Source organism: Candoia aspera, chromosome 5, assembly GCF_035149785.1.
Source record: "Candoia aspera isolate rCanAsp1 chromosome 5, rCanAsp1.hap2, whole genome shotgun sequence".
NCBI lineage: Eukaryota > Metazoa > Chordata > Lepidosauria > Squamata > Boidae > Candoia > Candoia aspera.
In genome coordinates this window covers 109,294,122-109,309,346 of record NC_086157.1, presented here as the reverse complement: position 1 = coordinate 109,309,346, position 15,225 = coordinate 109,294,122, and the positions used below count along the sequence as shown (strand labels likewise).

The 15,225-nt window shown below is 45.2% G+C and overlaps 1 long non-coding RNA gene across 2 annotated transcripts in view; it reads left to right on the top strand.

Annotated features, from left to right (window-relative positions):
• Nucleotides 1–2,824: 2,824 nt before the first annotated feature.
• The window catches only part of LOC134499279 (uncharacterized), a 69,910-nt gene continuing 57,509 nt past the window's right edge, over nucleotides 2,825–15,225 (top strand). The window contains exon 1 of one of the 2 annotated variants that reach the window (XR_010068113.1): nucleotides 2,825–3,035. This is a non-coding gene — a long non-coding RNA (uncharacterized LOC134499279). The remainder of the gene's footprint in view (nucleotides 3,036–15,225) is intronic. The other variant, XR_010068114.1, reaches the window with a different exon arrangement.

Genomic DNA, 15,225 nt, shown 5'->3' with positions numbered 1-15,225 from the left:
AAGCACTGCCTTGGTAAGGCTTTGGAGAGCATTTGTTAAGATGCTTGCACAACACAGCTGGGTAAAAATTGATTGCTTATGTGCCATCAAGTTGATGTTGACTCTTAGTGTCCATATAGATAGACCTTCTCCAGGACACTCTGCCCCAACATGACCCTTCAGTTCTTCCAGTAGCGCACTCATTGTGGTTGTGAGTCCATCCACGTTATTGCTGGTCATCCTCATTTTCTCTTTCCTTCCACCTTTTCCAGCATTACAGATTTCTCCAGAGAGCCTAGTCTCTGCATAATATGTCCAGAATACGATCATTTGAGCCTGGTCCTTCGTGTTTGAGTGAGACTGACTGAGGGCTGTTTTGGGTTAAAACTAAAAATCTCTCCTACCTCACCGCTGTGGGACTGTGGGGTTCATACAACAAGCTTAGTGTGCCATTGATTCAAACATGTTATACAATCCCCACCTATGTTTGTCTAAGTCTGAATCCAGCCAACAGTGCAACAGAATTTTTCTTTTGTAATAATTACTACTTCTTGTAAAAGTATGCGTTATGCTCGTTAGTATTAAAGTGCAGCATATTCCCTTACTTTGTGTTCTAAAGTAATATCAAGTATCTTCATCCTAACTGAGATTACATAGGACAGAAAGTGTTTTAACCCCCCCCCCATTTTCTGAAACTTGACTCCCCCCATGCCTCAGACTTCTAAACGAGATCTAGATTGCAAAGCTGTCCTTGTAGAGGCTGCTAACTGGCGCAGAATGCTGCAAGTTTATTATATCATGCTGAAAGATCTACCCTTGGTTGCAACGTGTTTCCTGGACACAATTTGAAGTATTGGGTTTGATCTTTAGAAGGAGCTTCAGCCCTGGTTATCTTAGAAAGTGCCTGTTTTGATAGGACCCTGCCTGAACATTAATGTACATTAGCTGTCTCAGAGATTGTTGGAGGCCTAGTTGTCCACGGACTCTGTCATTTTCACTACAGGTAGTCCTTGCTTAATGACCACAATTGGGACCAAAATTTCAGTTGCTAAGCAAAGCGGTCATTAAGCAAATCTGACCCAATTTTACGACGTGTTTTGTGGCAGTCGTTAAGTGAATACTTTAAGTGAACCACGTGGCCATTAAGCAAATCTCATGGTTCCCCATTGATTTTGCTTGCCAGAAGCTGGCTGGGAAGATTGAAAATGGCGATCACGTGACCATGGGACGCTGCAACAGTCATAAATGTGAACTGGTTGCCAAGCTCCCAAATCATGATCATGTGACCTCAGGGACACCGTGGTGGTCATAAGTGCGAAGACCGGGTGTAAGTTGGTTTTTTCAGCACCGCCGTAAGTCCGAACCGTCACTAAACAAATGGTTGTTAAGCAGGGACTGCCGTATTTCATTTTCAGGCTATGGACCACAGTCTGCCACCAGAGTTGTGCTTGCAGTAGCTCCCATTTTTTCTAGTTTTAGAAAAACAGTCAAGACCTTTCTGTTTCATTAGGCCTGGTTAGTTAATTACAATTTTCACATTTTTTTAAAAAAAAGCAAGTTTAACTGTTTGTTTTATTTTTTGTTCGCCAAAGAGATCAAGCATGTATTTTGTAAATAAATAAACAAATAAGATTTTTTTTTTAAAAAAAACCTCTCCAAACATAATCAGCAATTATTTTATTGTTGGAGAAATACTTCCATATAAATAGAAGTGGTTTCGGCTGCTCGACTGCTGGGGATGATAATTTTCTTTGGTACATAAATGTTTAGTTAAATGTTGTGTGATTTTTTAAAAAAAATATTCTATCAGTTTCCAATATTCAGGCCTGAGTGCTGTTGGTTTTACATCAGGATGAAATTGTCCCACCTGAGGAAGGTAGCAAGAGGCCCTGGGAAGCCCCGAGGTTTGCAGAAAATGCACTGAATATGGGGGAAAAGGCTAAGTCAAGACAGGCACTCCATCCACCTCCCTCCCCAAATAGTTCAATAGGGGTTGAGGGTCCCCTTTTCCATTCCTGCCTCCATCCTGTTTCCCATGATTTCTTCTTCGAAAATGGCATCGCTGGCTGGCCCCCTATACAAAGCCTGATGGTCCACCCATCACGCTAAGCTTTAATGTGGCTGGTTCAGTTTGGGCCAGGTGTGTTTTATGAACCAGGCCTCCTGCTTGCTTGCCTGCTTGCCATTATTTATTTATTTTTCTGTTGCAGGCCCTGCGTGTGCATTTTATTCTGAAGCGTGTTTCTCAACCTTGGCAACTCTAAGATGGCTGGCTGGGGAATCTTAAGAGTTGCCAAGGTTGGGAGACGCTGTTCTGAAGGGTTAAGAGTCAGAGGAAAGACCACGAGGGAAAAAACGGATGGGAGAGGCAGACTCGGGTTTTCACTTCTAACTATTCATTTAATATCTCGCTTTCCTATTCAGGAGGACCATCAGTGCTGCTAAGAGAAGCAAAGCGCGGTAATTAAAGCATAATCAAAACAAACAGATACCCGTTACAAGCATCTGGCACCAACAGGGGTGTAATTCCGTTACTGTGTACTCTCAGGTTGGGCTGCACCAGCACACGCGGAACAAGACGAACACAGGGCGAGCGCCCTTGCATTCCGGGTGGCGTGGCAAGGCGAGGCAGTCGTTTTCTTTTGTTGACCCGGGTTTAGCGTGTCGTGGGAACCCAGCCAGCGCGTGTTCCTCGAGCTTGCTCCGCAGCACGTTCGAAGCGCCTTTTCGAGAACACCAAAGCTTCTTCGGGAGAGACGAAGGGGGCGGGGAAACGATTCCGTGCCGCGGTGGGAACAACCGGAAAGCCAGCCCGGCGGGCCGCCGCCAGGACCGGCCATCGAGCGGAGGCGCCCGGCCTCGCCGGGGCAGCCGGCTCAGGCGGCCCTCGCTCGGCAGAGGGCGTCCCGCCTGCGGCTAGAGCGGAGCCGGGAGGCGTCTCCGGCGTTTCGCAGCTGGGCTGGGGAGGAGCTGCGGTTGTCGCCGCTCGCTCCTGCCACGTCCACCGGGCGCAGGCGAGCCTGGCAGCGGCTGGGGGCGCCAGCACGTGCGCGCCGGTGAGTTCCCGCGGGGCTGGGAAGTTGGGAAGCGCGGGGCCGGTGGATCGCGCTGCGCCGCGCTGCGCCGCCGGCGAGGAGCGGGCGGCCGCGAAAGTCTCGGCGGGGTCGGGCGCCCGGCCGGGACCCCTCCCGTCCCGGAGCCGCGCCTGGAACGGGCTCACTTCGGGACCAGGCAGCTCGGGGGCCGGGGCGGCCTTCCTTGCTGAAGTTGGGCCGGGGGAGGCGCGCCTAAGCCCGGAGCTCGAAGGGGGCCGCGGACGGGGACTGCCTTCCGAGCGAGCGGGCGAGCCGCGGCTCCCGGCGCCACGTTTCCTCGGCGGCAGGAAAGCGGGCGCCCGCGAGGGCGAGGGCGAGGGCGAGCGGGGCGGAAGGAGGCCGGCGGCGAGGGGCGGGCGAGGCCTCTGGGCGCTGCGGGCGGGCGGCGAAGGAGCCCGAGCGGAACTTTCCGGACGAGGCAGAAGCGGTTGCGCTCGCAGGAGGCGGCGGGAGCGCCTTCCCCCGAAGGTCTCGCCTCGCGGGGCGGGTGCCGAGGAAGGGCAGCGGGTCCCGCGTATCTCCTGGAAGGGGGCGGAGGGCGGGACGGAGCGAGGCTCCGGCTCCTTCCCGCGCCGCTGCAGCCCCGCCTCGGCCGCCCCGGAGAGAAGCGGCTCGCCGGAGTCGGGCAGCTGGGAACTTCGCGAGCTCTCGGCTGCTCTTGCCCGCTCTTCTTCCGCTCTCCCGCTGGGTTCTCCGCCGCCGGGCGCCTCCCCAAAGAGTTGGGGTCCCGGCGCCTGGACACCCCCCGCCCGAGTTGGGGGAAGCCAGGATGCAGGTCACGCTTTCCGTGGGGGTCTCAGTCCGGTGTTCGGCGTTCCCGTGACGCACCGAGCCATAAATCAGGGCGCGCTGCCCGGGCCGAGTCCGCAGAACAGCATGGTGGAAATGCGGTGGGAGTTTGTGGCTGCTTGGTGTGTGGTAGAAACAGCGGTTGTGGCACGTTGCGGGCGCTTTCCTGGTATCCTCCACGCGGGGTGGACCTCGGCCCCCCTCACTCCCGGTCCACATCGGCTGTATGGACTGGGGAGGATGGAAGTTGTAGGCCGGCACCTCCGGAGGGCACCGGACTCGGGAACGCTGGTACAAGTTGAACTTCGCTGTGTTTCCTAGAGAGAAAGTAGCAGTTCATTCGGGGGGGGGGGCAGGTTGTGCTGTCAAATTAGGTTTGTGTGGACATTCGGCAGTGATCTAAGGTTGATTTCTAGAAATGGGGAACCAGGAGTTTGGATGAATCTGAGGAGGAAACTTTGGTAAATCTTGAGGTGAGCAAGGCTTTCTTTTAAAAGAGGGTGTTCTCCTAGTTTAAGCAAGATGAGTAAGGGAAGCAGCAGAGACTTAATTGCTGAGGAAATTCATGTTTATTGGAAATACTGGGATAGCAGAAATGATTTTTGGCATTCCCCTAGTAATGGTGATACAGATTGCACTTTTAGATGTCACTGAATGCAGTGACATTATTTGTTTCTACTTTTATTTGAGTAATATGAGATTAATTGAGTTTCCATCTTGTCTTCTTCTCATGAATCTCCAGGCAAGTTACAAAGTCCTCTGGATATTTACTTCACATCAACCCTGTGAGGTAGGCTAGGCTCAGCAGGACTATTCTAAGGCCATCTGGCAGATGTCACGGCTGAGTGGGGAGTCTCCCTGGCTCTCCCCCAAGTTGGTACTCTGCAGGTATTTTCAGCCAGAATAGTGGTCTTGTTGGCTGTGGATGATGCAATTGTAGTCCCAACTTAAATGGAGGGTTTCTCTACTGATCATTAGGCAGCACTGGCCAGTTACAGTTGCAATTGAAATTATTCAACCCCCATTGCAAATCAGGTTGATTGTTAAAACGTACGGACTTTCAGCTGTTTGCAATGAACAAATCTAACAAAAGCAATTGAAATAGTTCAAGACAACAAATGCTTCAAGTGGTGTCCCCAAAGTCAACTGAAAATGCAACTTATCATGACTTCTCCAGTCTCAGAATTATTCAACCCCTTCATGGCAAGCATCTTCCGTACTTAGCAGAGCACCCTTTTGCTGTTATGACCTGCTGCAAAAGAGATGCGTAGCCGGACACCAGCTTCTGGCAGTGTTCCTGAGGAATCGTAGTCCATTCCTCATGGGCGATGGCCTCCAGTTCAGTAATCTTCTTGGGTTTGCGTGCTGCAACCACCTTCTTCAAATCCCACCAGAGATTTTCTATGGGGTTCAAGTCAGATGACTGTGATGGCCACTGTAGAATCTTCCAGGACTTCTCCTGCATCCAAGCCTTAGTGGAATTTGAGGTATGCTTGGGACCACTGTCCTGTTGGAAGGTCCAGTGACGCCCAAGCTTCAGCTTCCTTACGGATGGCATGATGTTTTCTCCTAGGATTTCCTGATACTTCAGTGAATCCATCTTGCCATCCACACGCTGCAGGTTTCCAGTGCCAGCCCCAGAGCATCACCGAGCCACCACCATGCTTAACTGTAGGCGGAGTGTTCTTTTCAGCGTACTAAACACAGAAGGTTCCCATGCCAGAACTCCAAGACGTACACCACTACTGACCCAAAAGCACAAGAAAAGTCAGCTCCGATATGCTCAAAATCATATAAATAAGCCACAGAAGTTTTGGGATTCTGTTCTGTAGAGTGATGAAACAAAACTGGAACTTTTCAGCCCGATGGATCAGCGGTATATCTGGAGGAAGAAGAATGAAGCATAGGCTGAAAAGAACACTCTGCCTACAGTTAAGCATGGTGGTGGCTCAGTGATGCTCTGGGGCTGCTTTGCATCCTCTGGCACTGGAAACCTGCAGCGTGTGGATGGCAAGATGGATTCACTGAAGTATCAGGAAATCCTAGGAGAAAACGTCATACCATCCATAAGGAAGCTGAAGCTTGGGCGTCACTGGACCTTCCAAGAGGACAGTGGTCCCAAGCATACCTCAAATTCCACTAAGGCTTGGATGCAGGAGAAGTCCTGGAAGATTCTACAGTGGCCATCACAGTCATCTGACTTGAACCCCATAGAAAATCTCTGGTGGGATTTGAAGAAGGCGGTTGCAGCACACAAACCCAAGAAGATTACTGAACTGGAGGCCATCGCCCATGAGGAATGGACTACGATTCCTCAGGAACACTGCCAGAAGCTGGTGTCTGGCTATGCATCTCTTCTGCAGCAGGTCATAACAGCAAAAGGGTGCTCTACTAAGTACTGAAGATGCTTGCCATGAAGGGGTTGAATAATTCTGAGACTGGAGAAGTCATGATAAGTTGCATTTTCAGTTGACTTTGGGGACACCACTTGAAGCATTTGTTGTCTTGAGCTATTTCAATTGCTTTTGTTTGATTTGTTCATTGCAAACAGCAGAAAGTCCGTACGTTTTAACAATCAACCTGATTTGCAATGGGGGTTGAATAATTTCGATTGCAACTGTAGAGAGTTGGGGGATGCTGGAACTTAAAAGCAAAATTTGAAGTTACTTTTAATAAGTCCCTGATCATTCTACATCAGTTATTCTGGGGTGGTTCTTTTCCTTTGTGCCAGTACTAAGATCTAGCTGAGGTTTCATTTCCTTGGCCTGATTTACATAGTGTGCTAAATGCTCAGTTGTTTAACTGTGGTTTATTAATTAACCAGTCTTGCCTGTTCATGCATCATAGCCAAAATGAACGCGCATTACAACGTAGTGCAATGTGTAATCCCAGCCAATATCCTATCCAAGCATTGACCTTCTTTAGGTTTAGCAAGATTGCTGTATCAACAATCCAGATTCTGAAATGATGGCACTTATTTAAGAGTGGTGTGAGCAGCGGGTTTTTTTTTCCATTGCCATCCTCTGCAAATTGAATTTTTGCTCCCTGCCCTGTTTTTATTGGCTGCTGAGCAGCCTAAATAGCATATTAAGTGATCTTGAATTTAATGAAATGCTGTTTTCACACTTCCATTTTTAATTTCCATAATTTAGCTTGCACCCTGTTGGGCTTCACATTATCGAACTTCAAGTAAGTGCTGTACTCACATTCCTGACCCCCATGCTAGAATATATGTAAAATTAAACCCACATTTTACTTATGGATATATAAAAATGTAGGCAGGGGCTCGTACAAAGGATTTGTATGTTTGAGGCTAACATGACTAGAATTTTTGCACCCAAGGCCATTGTATGTTTGCCTTCTGTGGTTGGACGAGCCTCATTTAAAGCTGGATTCACAGCTTGAATTAAGCCATAGTTTGTTTAATCATTGTTTTTTTTTTCCAGTAAACCCCTGTGGTTTATCTTTGTCTTTTTTTCAGAAATGTGGCCATGTTTCCAAAGAAAGCTATGGGGTATAATTGCCTGCCCATTTTGTTTCCTAAGAATGCTTATAGGACTTACATGGCGCCAAGAAATATATTATTTATTTATTGGTTACATTTATTTTCCTTCATTCTTGCCTTTTCTCCAAGGCCGTCTATCACAATTGAAAAAGTAAATTTTTTAAAAAAAAACTCTTCTAATTTTTTTCCTACAACAACCACCTTGTGGAGTAGATTGGTCTAAGAGGGAGTGACTGGGTAAAAATGAACTTCGCTTGCTCATGTTCAGCTTGAATATGTGTCTCCAGATCCCAGTCTAACATCTTAACCCTTCCTCAAACTGAACCTGTGGTGTAGTGCTGGAATAAGCCTGAACAAACCTTGATCTTCATGAGACCTCTGGTGTGGATTTGATCTGGGGCTTGAGTGGTTTTTCCAAGGATCAAAGGTTACATCCTTTTTGGCCTTTAAACACTTAGTAACCCCCAACGGACCAGAAATGTTGGACCTACCCACTCCAGTAACATTATAACATCACTAGCTACACCATTGTTTCCTTTGGAGATCCAAACCATTTAAAGTAAGGACCCCTGTTTTAAGGCAGTTGCCTGCTGCTCCCTAGATGTTGGTGTTTTGGGTTACATCTTTCAATTTATTAGCTAAAAAAAATTAATGTACCTCTCAAAATCAAGTCAAGTGGGGCCATATGCCTAACAGAGCTCTAGTTATCAGTGATCAGAATGGACATTGTCACATGTGGGCAGAACTGTGATACTCTGTATTTTATGACTTACATTGCAATGTTGTGTTTCTGCATCTGCATCTGGCTTAATCCTGTTTGGGTGCCATCTAAGGTGGACATTATAAATTTCTTTTGGAAGTGAATTCCATAAATTAACCATGTGCTTTGCAAAAAAGCGAAAAACCACTTTTCCCTTTTCTCCTTCTTAACTCTCCTTAATTGCCTTCATTGGAGTGTCTTGGGTTTGTTCCATCCCGCTGAGATTAATGGTTGGGTTGCCATAGGTTTCTGATGTTCAGTTAGGATATGGTAGAAGTTGAAAAAGCTTTGAGCTAAAGTGATTTCTGCTTTTTCATCGCTGGTGACAAAGCTGTTAATTAGAATGTGTCCTTTTTTAAAAAAAACCCTCTTATAGTACAGTTGCATTATCTGACCATTGTTTCAAGTGCTTTGTACAGATTAAACCTGGAGTACTTTCAGAGATGGATGTTGTTAAGCTTTAAGAATTAAACTCCTTAGAATTTTGGCATTCTTGTAACTGGAAAAAGAAAAGAACAGAAAAATTCATAGAAAAGAACGTTAAGAGAAAATCAGAGGGAAGCTCTAATAATTGGCCAGATAATCCATTTTGAATGTGAATGAAGCAGTCTGACTTCTGAGACTAAATTTGGCAGTTTGTAGGGAACATGAATTATGTATTAAGCCAAATTTAATTTATAGTGTTTTCACCCTTTATTCTGAGTTGACAGTTACCTGCAGAAACAGATCTTTTTGTGACCCTTCTTTTTTGTGTAACCTATTGATCTTTTATCAGTAAGGGGGAAACCTATCAAAATACAAGGAGGCTAATGATTTTAAAGATCAAACTAATCAAAATCGTATGCAAAAGTGATTGGCTTTGTGCATTTTGGTAAACCAGGGATAGACAATACATTTGTAATGGCCACATTTAATGTCTTGGGGGACAACAATGAGCAAAGCAGGCAGGACATTGTCACATGTGGGCAGAACTGTGATATTCTGTATTTTAGGACTTACATTGCAATGTTGTGTTTCCTGCCTCAATATGGCAAGAAACCAAATGGATGATTCTCAGCAATTGTGAATGGGGGTGGCCCAAGACTACCCAAAAAAAAAAGGTGCAGGAGGTGCAGGCATCCCTGGGACCTCATGTTTTCCTCTGGTTGCTGAACTGTGATTTGTTGAACAAGCCACCATAATCCAAGCTCACACATTGCATTCATAAACCATGGTATGTAAACCACAGTGATCGATTCATTTAATACATATGCCAAAATCAAATAAATCATGTTATAACTTAGTATGATGTACAAAACATGCTTTGGACAGTGTGTATGGTCCTCATTGATTCATGGGAAAGCCATCACAAATCATCTGGCCATGTAGACCCCCCAAATTCCCTGTGGTTCCTGATCTCTGAGAACAGATTCCATCTGTGCTGGATCTTTTATTTGGGCTGCTGATGAAAACACTTGGGAGAGCCAATACCCATTCATACTTGTCCATCTAGAAGAGAAAACTGCCTTGTTTATAGAGCAGAATGATATTGCACCGTTGACGTCCCACCAATTCCAGCCTAACTCGATAACTATTATCACAAGCTTCCTTTCTCTGCTGCAAAAAGATGCTGCATTAAGTTGGGTGGGTGGGGGTCCTAAACTGTAAAGATTATCCTATGGTTTAAACTGGGTGGTGGCAACTGTGGGTCTTAAGAGGGTTGTAGTCCAAATCAGATACAAGACACGTGTCATCCCTGGCTCAACCAAAGCAGGACCGGGAGCTCCTGCAGCACACTTTGTAAACGAAGGAAGAAACCTTAGAGTAGATAGAGAAGTTTGCTCTCAGTTTAAAATACTAACACCTCAAGTGTTTTTTTAAGATAAGTTCATGATACTAATAATAGTATATTAGAATTTATATATATATATATATATATATATAAAATTCTAATATACTATTATATTAGACACATACATACATACACAAACTTGAAGTGAAACAGGGTTTATGGTGCTGTGCTTTTTGCAAATATTGAATAATACTTAGTCTCCCTATTAAAGAGAGAATATTCTTAACAATGACCTGCTATGCCATTTAGTAAATTGTGGTTGGTTTTACTTGTATTGCATTGTTATCATTCTTCTCATCCTTTTTGGTGCTTAATTTTGGTGCTTTGGTGATTAAATGTGAGTTCTGTCTTAAAAGGGTCTACTTACTCAAGGTTCTCTTCACGTTGTATAAAAATGCCATGCTTTCAGTTGGTAAATGTGAGGGCTGTATATAATCTTGCAACTACCTTCTCCGAGTTACCAGCCTGCCAAGCAGCTGACCTTAGTGGCATCGAAGAAGAAAGTAGTAATATTGGGTGTCTTCCTCATCACTGGAAGATAGTAGATGATTAGGTTAGGCAGCTGATGGCCTAAAGCAGTGTTTCTCAACCTTGGCCATTTTAAGATGAGTGGACTTCAACTCCCAGAATTCCCTATGCTGGCTGGGGAATTCTGGGAGTTGAAGTCTACACATCTTAAAATGGCCAAGGTTGAGAAACACTGGTCTACAGCAAAATAAATCCCTCTTCCACAATTCCCTGATTTTTGCAGTGGGAAAATCGTTGGGGAATATTAGGCAGTGACTCTTCTATGTTTTTTTTTTTCCCTTGGATTGAGCAAAATGCTTTTTGAAACAAGGTGTTATTCATTCAAAATGTGTAAGAAGTTTTTTTCTGCAAGGCGGTCTAGAATAGCTATATTCTATTGTTCCAGAAAACAGGAAACAATGGGTTTATATTACACAGAAGCAGATTTGGGTTGGACATCATAAAAGCATTTCTAACTTTAAGAAGTATTTAGAGATGGAAGAGACTGTCTCCGGAAGTGATGGGCTGTCCTTTGCTGGAAGTGTTCACACACAGGCTGAATGGCCATCTGTTATGGATGCTGTAGTGCTGGATTCTTCTCTGGGCAAGGGAGTGGGCTAGGTCAGTGTTTTCCAAACTTGGCAACTTTAAGATGTGTAAACTTCAACTCTGAGAATTCCCCAGCCAGCATTCTGGGAGTTGAAGTCCACCCATCTTAAAGCTGCTAAGGTTGAAAAAAAGTTGCTGAGGTTGAGAAACACTGGCCTACAGATTTTCTCTGCTAAGCTGTGCCATTCTCACATGCTGGCTGGGGAATTCTGGAAGTTGAAGTCCACACATCTTAAAGTTGCCAAGTTTGAAAAACACTGGACTAGATGATCTCCAAAAACACCTTCCAACTTTGACGTTCTGTGAACTTCATTGGCTGAATGGCTGCACTGAGCTTCATATATCCTGTTGAGGTTATATGCCAAGTATGGGTAGTGTCAGGAACCAAAGAAGACCTGATTTGGGGGTGGCTGGTTAATTTTTTTAAAAAGCTAATCTATACAAAAGGAGCCATTTTAGCCCATCCCATGGGGGGTGCCTTTGGGACCTCCAAAGGGTTGCTGGTGCTTATGGGTGCTTATGGGCCACCCATATTGCCTCATTACTCTAGAGCAACAGACTGTTTCCTTTGTATACTGTAGCATTCCAGCCGTGCTACAATTCCTTAAAAAGATGACTTTTATGTGGCAATCTCAGTCTGCATAATTTGTTCTTTTGTTTTGCTAGAAAACGTGCGGTTATTAATAGAATTGCTATTTATTCCATACTTCTCAACAAGTAATAACTAAGATACATATGCCTACTGTTAGTAGCATATGGTGCAGCAGTCTGCGTCTAGCCATAATTTCGGGCCTGTGCAAAATACTTAAGGCTGCAGTTCTGTGTGTTCTTACTGAGGGAATAAGCTTTCCTAAAACAAGTGTGTCTTCTGACCACGCGTGCATACGTTGCCTTCTTTTTGCAAGTCACCTTGAGACTTTCCATCCTAAAGGGGGACCTGAAAAAGCAAACAAACCAACCCCTCTCCACTGAGATAAAACAGTGAAATTGGAAATAAAAAGTAAACTCATACTTCCATAACACATGATTTTATATGCTGAGTTCTGAGTAGTGCATTTCTGTTAAAGAAACAAAATGCGTGATGCTTTCAGAAGGAATTACTGCGTTTTCCATTTTCGGCTGCAGCTGCAAAACAAGTGGGGTGAGGTTTTCAGTAATATTAATATTTCCGAATAGCTTCTTTTTCTTGTTTGTCCATTAACATTGTAATGGGCTGCAAAGCCAGCGAGAGGGAAGAGATGTTTAGAAGTTGTGCCTTCACTGGCTTCTCAGGCACTTAGATGGGGTCCTGCGTGCGCTTGGAAACGTAACACTCCTTACCATAAGGACATGAGCTGCAAGGTTGGGGGGGATTAAGCAATGAAATTGATTTTCTAAACAGTGGCATCCGAGGCAAATTTTCAAGCAGCAATTCCCCTAGAAATGTCCGTCAAGCATCAGGTGGCGGGACAGTGAAGTGGGATCTCCAGTGCGGATGAAAACATGCACATCAGGAGTGTTGATCAGTCACCCAGACCAATCTAGTGATCCCATTGGGTTCAAGGCTCACCATACGTACCTTGCCCTGGATTCTTCGCCTATTTTAAGGAGTTGGGGGAAGCAGCAAGAAGAGGCGTAGGGATACACGGAGGTTACGACTGATACTGAAGAAGCAATAACTGAATCATCAGCTGAGTTCTCATCATGCTGAGACTGGGTACGTATGACATTCTGCAACCCCAAAAGACTAGGCAGGGTCAAATCTGGTGAATAATTGAATGGAGGTGATTGTAATGAATGCCTGTACCCAAATAAAATGCTCAGACTCAAAATCAAAGTTTAGGTTCTGATTTTATTTAGAATAGAGTGCAAACAGAAAGAAAGCTGAGAATGAGAAAAGCGCGCCTAAAGTCAAACTAAATAGCCCCGTTACAAACAGCGTCCCACCACCCCCTTCAATCATCCCAACCCCACATTCCCAGGTGCTCCTAACGAGCTCTGCTGATCAACAGGCAAAAAGGCCTTGACGTTAAAAAGGTCACCCAAACACATTCCTGCTTGGCACAGAGAGATACAGCGTTCAGTACAAGGTTTATCAGCAGCACCCTCCCAGCCAGGAACGCGCGTCCACAGTCTGGCACGCGAACCGTTTCGATGTACAAACACATTGAAACAATGAACCATTCTATGTCCATTATAGTCTGCAGTACTGGAAAGTAGAAAGTCAATCAATCTCCCACCCACCCCTCTTCTGGAAGAAGGGGATGTCTAACCAGTTCTCCCAAGTGAAGGACAGAGACAGATCCCCATAGACACCAGGAATAATTCAACTTTGCAGTTCATTATCATGAGATGATGTGCTGGCTACCATATTGGCTGGCTTCAAAAAAGGGTTGGACCAATTCATGGATGTCACGGGGATCAGTGGCTGTTACTTATTTATTAAATTTTGCCACCGCCCATCTCTCCCCAAAGGGGGGAACTCCGGGCAGTTTACAACAAGGGTTAGCCTTGATGGCAGTGGGACTGTCTCTGAAGGCCATCTTCTGAACTCCTTGTTCAGTTGGTTGGCCACTGTGAGAACAGACTGGAGGGCTAGATGAGCCAAAAGTCCGATCCAGTCCGGCAGGGCACTGCTTGTGTTCTTAGGATCTTAACACTCAAACCGTAAGCAGACAAGCCCCATTGTGGTATAGTGTTAATATATGAAGCAGTGGTTCTTTAGTGTTGACTTTAGCCTTTCTTTTATGCTGGCAGGGATATGAGTCTTGTCTTTCCATTCAGGAGAATGAATCTCACTCTTGGGGTCTTATTTAAGGTTGCGGCTACTTGCTGAGTTCCTCCTTTGTCCCAAAACAGGCAGTGTGGGGACTAATTTATTTACTTACTGCATTATATAGGCCATTCCAGTCCCAACAGAACTGTGAGCAGCTGGTATTCTTCAATACAAAAAAATTAAAATAGCTTATAGGGTATCTTCCAGGAATAAGGATTTCACCCTAACTGTAATCCCCTGGGAGATTGCAGCCGACAGCTTAAAAATCCAGGAAACTGGTGTTTGTCTCATTTTCTTGTTGGTTTGTCTTAGCCCAGCATTCTGTTTCTAACCGTGCCAGCCTAATTAAACCTGTTGCTCCCACTGTTACTACCATAGTAACTACATTTATGTTTTTCCTTTTAGCTGGAGTAGTCAAAATGATTTGTCATTTAAAAGAACACGCAGAGCTGGGGAGACCTTAGACATCTTTTAGTCCAGTTAAATACTTAACCTAGAAACTGCAATGCAGAATGCCTTAGAGCAGTGTTTCTCTACTGTGGCAACTTTAAGATGTGTGGCCTTTGACTCCCAGAATTTCCTAGCCAGCCAGCTGGGGAATTCTGGGAATTGAAGTCCACACATTTTAAAGTTGCCACTGTAGAGAAACACTGCCTTAGAGCATCCCTGATAAATGACTGTCCAATCTCTGCTTGAGTATTTCCTGGGTAGGAAACCCTGATAACTGCTGCTACTTCTTGCCGCAGCATATTGAACCTAAGTATATGTCCCTGCTACTTCTACCTGCTGGTTCTATTCCTAATCTCTGGGCCAGCGAATTGATTCTTCCATAGCACAGTCCTATAGACATCTGAATCACTCCTACAATGATTTCCTCAACCTCTTCCCTGGTCCAGGTTAACCTTTCAGTCTCTTTCACTCTTATGGTTTGGTTTCTTCCCGCGCTCCCACGCCCTTTCTGCATTGCTTTTCTTGGAACGATTCAGAAAAAATGGGGAAAGTAGAAAGGAAAACAAGCGCTCAATTCTCATTCTGAGAAGATGATCCTGTTCGCAAACGAACCCAGAAATATGCTTGCTTTATGATCAGGTGGGAAGTTGCTGACTACAGCTGACAGTTATGTTTTTTTTTTAAAGGTACATAAAATGGCTGTGATTACTAACCTGGCTAATAGGTTATGGTGAAGCCTGAGTCTACTAGTCCTCCAGGAAAATGAGGCATAAGCAGGAGTTGTTCTTAACTGCTCTCCTTTTGTCTTTCAACCCCTGCAGGTTTGAAGAGCTTATGTTTTAAAGCCGGCAAAGGGTTTGCTGGCCTCCACCCAGTTTTCTTGACAAGGTTTTTCAGAAGTAGTTTGCCATTGCGTCCTTCCTAGGGCTGAGAGAGAGTGACTGG